Source organism: Telopea speciosissima, chromosome 8 (assembly GCF_018873765.1).
Source record: "Telopea speciosissima isolate NSW1024214 ecotype Mountain lineage chromosome 8, Tspe_v1, whole genome shotgun sequence".
NCBI classification, from domain to species: domain Eukaryota; kingdom Viridiplantae; phylum Streptophyta; class Magnoliopsida; order Proteales; family Proteaceae; genus Telopea; species Telopea speciosissima.
The window spans coordinates 48969188-48975556 of NC_057923.1; positions in this window are offsets into that span (position 1 = coordinate 48969188).

Below are 6369 nucleotides of genomic sequence, written 5' to 3' on the forward strand. Positions count from 1 at the left end.
GGAGGAGTGCCAAACAGAAGTCAACAGCTGACTCCATGACAGAAGCTGAGTACTTGGCAGCTAGTGAAGTGGCCAAGGAAGGTGTCTGGATCAAGAAATTCTTGACAGACCTAGGGGTGGTGCCTGAGCTAGTGGAGCGACCTATACAATTGTTATGTGACAATAGGGGAGCTATAGCACAAGCAAAGGAACCAAGAGCTCATCAAAGGAACAAGCATGTGGATCAAAAATATCACTTGATTCTTGAGATTATTCAGCGTGGCGACATAGTCATAGCTAAGGTTGACACTGCAGATAACTTATCTGACCCAATGACTAAGGTATTGCCTCCTAGTGTTTTTGAGAAACATGTTGGGAATATGGGGGTGAAGTCCATAGGTAACCGGCACTGATATACAAAACTCCTTCTATTTGAATTAATAAATTTTGATTTTGATTAGCATGATCAGTTATTGAGCTCAGTTCTTGTCCTTAGGTATTCATACCTAAAACTGTTCACCACTAGGGATGGGACTGGACACCCTGCCCGTCATGGTGGTCACATTGTGTGTGCTTAGGGAGGATATTATTCCAAGACACAAATGTAAGTGTACATTTGGTGTGTACATTGGACTGGATCACTTGAGAATTTCACATGTGGTGTACTGTCAGTTTATAAAGAAAATGAGATTCTCTTAAGTAGTTCACGATTGGTTCCTTGACCTGAGGGGTCCTTATCAATGCATTTATATGTTGAGAATTTTGGTGTACTAACGGTTGATGTCTCTTTCTGACTATATATCGATGCACTGGATTCTCAATGTCTGACTGTATCTGCAAGAGATGCCCAACATGGAACCCATAGCCCATACGTTGGGAGTATATTGAGGAGAATATTTTATATAGGATTGGACACAAATCCGGTTCCGGTAACATTTTCAAAATATTTTTGAAATGTCTTTAGATATATATACAAAACATTATCTATTTTCTTGATCATTTTGTTTGAAATGTTTTTCTCGGTCCAATCAAGGTAATTGAATCTCTCGATCGGTGTATCAGTTCATTGAGGTTTGACAGTCTCATACACATGCCTTATATTGAACCATGCAACATTGTCTTATGGGGGGACTGGTGCGTGTTTTAACTACTTACCTTGGGTGTAGGTTATTCCATCTGCTTAGCATCTTCGATGTTGCACATCTACGAAGCTAAGTGGAATCCCATTGCGATCCTACCCTTTTCCTTTCGGTTCCATTCATCTACGCAGTAACAGTTGATCATGGCTTCCTTTTCATGATCCTCTTGTAAGATTGGATCTTACAGTAGGATGGAGGAGATTGTTAGAAAAGGAAACTTATTGGGTGAATATTGGATATTCAACCCAATATTTGATTCCCCTAGCAATGCATATCTTTCTTTGTGGGAAAAGATTAGATGGACTAACAATTGAGTCCCAATAGGAACTCAATATGCCTTGCCTATGTGAGCTAGCCCTTTGGGATTGTGTGAGATGCTAATATATAATATTAGTGGGATTGCAAAATCACACAAGAGATACACCAAAAATCCCAAAACCGTGGAGCTCTCCCTCTCCCTCCAAAAACCGTTTTCTCCCTCTCTCTTCCTTGGTGTTTGATCCTAGAAGAAATCCAAGGTGGTGTGGAGAAGAAAGTTTGAACGTATGGGGAACACAAAGCTTGCGTGGTGCGTGGAATGATCGAGAAAGGGCTATCATCGATTGAAGGTCTTGCATCTGTGAGGCTTAGGTAATAATCGATCCCTGCATTGTTCAATTATTGAATGACTTCTTCCATCGATATTGTGATCTTGTTTTTGCTTCCGCATGGATCGCACTTTGGATGCTAACACAAACTCCATGTTACACAAAAGTTAAAATACGATTGGTTTACGAAAATCGGATTTACAGTTTGGAAATTATGAATTTTTGAAGTTTTAAGCATAGTTGGAAAATTAGGTTTTGAATGGGGCAAGTTGCTCGAGTCAAGTTAAAATTTTGAAAAACTTGGTTAAGAGTTGTGTAGACTATGTCAAAATAAAAAATGGCGAGACCGGGTCATAAATCATCCGAGTCAAATAAGACTCGGTATTTTTACCCGATTCATGATAAACTCGACGATCATATAGTCATTTTTTAAAAAATCATAAAGCCGATTCACTTAGATATGGAGTTGAGTAAAATTGTAAATCCATATTCTAAAACAATAAGAAACCCAAAACTCCTCAACTCCCTTGTCTTGTTCAATGGTATGAACTCAAAATGCAATGATCTGTGATTCCTTGATTTTTGTTTTCCTAGTTTTTCATATTTTTCTGATTTTTTACTAATTTATACATATTTATTGCATTAAAAAGTTAAAAATCGTGACTCATTTTGACCGGGTTTGACAAGGTCGGGTCATCAGATTTGTTTGAGAGACGAGTCGAATCTGAAAACCTTATTTTCCAACTATGCTACTTTTAAAGAAAGAAAAAGTTTGAAAGTGGTCGCAAGTATAATACTGTGTAGGGGTGTCAATACCCAACCCGAACTGATGAAACCGGCCCGAACCAGCCCGAACTCTTAATGGTTCGGGTTCGGTTTGTGGATCCAGAGAGGCAAACAGTTTGGTTTGGTTTGGGCTAGCCCGACGGTGCACCGGTAGCCCAAACCGTTAGGCCCGAACCCAAACCGAACCGACCTAACCCGATAAATAAGTAAATCAATAAATGCCTAATGCCCCATTGCCCCCTAAATGTGTTGTGATAGTTTCTCACTTTATCTCATATCCTTTGTTAGTGATTACCCAACCAATTGTATCCATAGGCCATAGGACATAGGATACAAAGATGCATTGTATTTGAAATATTTTATGTACTTAAAAGATAAAGAGAAGAAAAATTAGCACTAACCGGACCTTACTAGTTATATAAAACCGGTATCAAACCGAATCCAAACCGATATCAACCCATTATCATAAATCGAAATCGACACGAAATCAAACCGCACCGAAACCGAATATTTCTTAATGGTTTGGTTTCGATTTCTATAAGAGTCACACCGAAACTGAAAAGCCCGAACCAAAATCGGCCTGAACCGGCCCATTGACACCCCTAAATTACTGTGGGTCAAACTCGTAGTCAGACCGTGGCTCAAACTTCAGTTAGACCTTGGGTCAACCTACTATTTCACTCTAGCTGACATCATCTAAAGTAAGCATAAGTTTGAAATTAAAAAAAAAGTGGAATGAGTCAACTCATGAGTTGACTCTGGTGTTTGCAGCCAACACATGCGCTGATCTCGTACGTAGGTGTGAGTCGTGCGACAGCCATGCATGCAAGTGCCACGGGTTTAACCTCATGCATATAAGCACATACAATTGTTTTTGGTAATTTCACTTTATTTTCTATCCAAATTTTCTAGGGATTGTTTTTATCTTTCTTTTCATACATTACATTTTGATACATGTTGCATATGCATTTAGGTAAATTTTCATGCATTTTTTTCCATGATTAATTAGGTCATTTTATGCATAATGTTATTTATGTAAGGGTAATTTACACATATCATCCCTGAGGTTTAACGAAAGTATAATTTTAACCCCCAATTCTAGATAATTTTGTATACCCCCTAAGGTTTACAAATGTTAACAAATACACTCATTCTATCAGTTCATGACTAACAATGTAAAAAATATGTTGTGAACTGATAGAATTACCCTTACAAGAAGAAAAAAATAAAAAACAAACTTGCAACCCATCTTCTCCAAAATCGATTGGAGAAGATGAATTGCAGGTATGAGAACACCATGGAAATCGAGGACACGACGGGAGAAGGAACCAGACCGATATACAGAGGAGGCATAGGCAATGGGACTCATGGGAGGAGGGCTCACTGACAGAAGGTAGGGTTTTGGGGTTCACAACTGGGGTGAAGATGCTGCAGGCAGGGATTGCGAGTGAAGTGAGTTTGCTATGAACGAGAGGAGGGATTGGAATTAGATGGTACGGTGAATCGGTGACACAAGGGGCAAAGGTCACACGCTAATAAGGCAACTGTAATGCTCCTTAAAGGCTAGAAATCCCATTCAAACCTTCTAAAATGCTTCACAACACTTTCAAATAGAAGGAAATACAGAATCATAGAACAAGACCCACTTCCATACTAACTTGATGGAATGGCAAGAGGAGCCGCCATTGGAGAAGAAATAAAGATGACACGAAAAAAAAGGCAAAAAGAGAGAAAAGGAGATTGCAGAGAGAGAGAGAGAGAGGGGAGGGTTGGGGCCTGGCCGCCTTGGGGGTTCAGTTCAATCTTTGCTTTATTTCTTCTTGAAAAAGATAATAAGCTATGGTCTGCAGGTGTGCACATGAAGATAGCTAGAAGAAAAGGTTCAGGGTACCTCTAAACTGATGCATCTATTGGTGGTGCAGAGTGGTGAGTTAGAGGTGGAAATGGTGGTTTTGGTCTTCCTTTGCCATGGATTGACAACTACTACCTTATTCAGAGTTCAGACTAACATAGTGGTGTTCTCATACCTGCAACTCGGAAGATGAGTTGCAGATTTATTTTTTATTTTTTTATTCTTGTAAGAGCAATTCTGTTAGTTCACAACATATTTTTAACATTGTTAGTCATGAATTGACAGAATGGATGTATTTGTTAACGTTTGTAAACCTCAGGACTTACCCAGAATTATCCAAAACTGGGGGATAAAATTATAATTTCGTTAAACCTCAGGGGTGGTATGTGTAAATTACCTTTTATATAAATAACTTATGTACTAACCTCAAGCAAGAGAATACACCTTGATTATGCACAATCAAGCCAATATAATCCATCCTCTATCTCCGTCAAATGTATCTCCATTATGTCCATTTCAAAGGAAAATCTGTAATAATTATTTATTTTTTTTCTCTTTTTATTTCTTAAATGTTCCTAACATAAAAATATTTTTATACAGACTACCAATAGTATATGCCCTTTCAGTCTCTCTCTCTCTCTCTTCTTTGACCTTGTGAGTCCCTTGTATAAAAATATTTAGGCACTCCCCTCTTGTGCACTGTTTAGCTTGGTGTGGGAGATACTAATGTATGCAGACAACATATAGATCCCTCCCTCATTATTAATATACCTTTTTTTTTTTATGTTTTGAAAAAAATTATTGACATGCCACTTACCAAGATTTTGTTCTATGTTTTAGATAAGGGATTTTTTTATTGACACCTCTTAAGGTGTCAAATAATTGTAATCTTACTTTTTTCCCCTTTTAGTTTAACAGATGTTTTTTTTTTTCCTTCCAATGAGGATAAATCTTGTCATTTCACAAATGTATTCCAAAAATATGATAGACAATACATTTTTTATAATGACATAATGATGACTAAATTTCAATTATTTTTGAAAACCCTGTTTTACCCTTGACATAGAGTACTTTTAGGAATAAGACAATGAGAAACTAAAAAAAAGATGTAAAATTTTAAATAAACCTATAGAGGTTTTATTATCCCTTTAGATAAACAAGGGTACAACTATATCTTCTTACCAAGATTTTGTTCTAATCTTTTAGATAATCATGGACAAAACTGCATCTTTTTACCCCAAACCCTAACATATATTATTGGATTTGTGCATTATACATAGTTTAAAATGAGCTATTCTTTGTTGGCTTCAATTTTAAGAGTGATAATATATGAAGTTGCAAGGAAATCTCAAATCTCAAAATTGAAATCTAGAAATTTATGCAACTTGATTACTTTTGCTACTAAAATGCAAGAGAATGGTGAAAAATGCGGTTCCACACAAATCTTATATATTCCCTATTCCATTTTACTTCTAATATTTTAACACTGACACGACACAAATCCAACTCTAATGTATCTCACACCTCATCATTTATCAAAGAAGGGAGAATATATTCAAGTTGTCATCTTTTTAACTTTGTTTTTTCTTCGGTCTTTAATGTTATCTTACTTTTATCTAACCAAATAGAGTTGTTCATTCATTTAATTTTTTTTTTTTTTGCTAAGAAAGAAATTTATTATAGCGTGCCCAGCACAAAGAACCTGAGTTACATAACTCAGCGATTCAAGGACTGGATATGGGCCAGGATGTCCTACACACCACAGACAACGCCCTTCGGACCTGGGAGTTAGCCACGCTATTAATATCCTTGGAAATTTGATGGAAAGAGCAAGATAGCTGTTCATTCATTTAAATAGTGATGATAACCCACTACCATTGAAGAAGACATCTTGCACCTAAAAGTTCATATATTATAGGGAAATTTTCATCAACACCCCCTCTGTTGGACCTTGGAATTAGTGCCACCCCACTAAAGGCCAATATATCAATTTGAGTCCAAAATTTAACGGAAATATCTGAGTAAC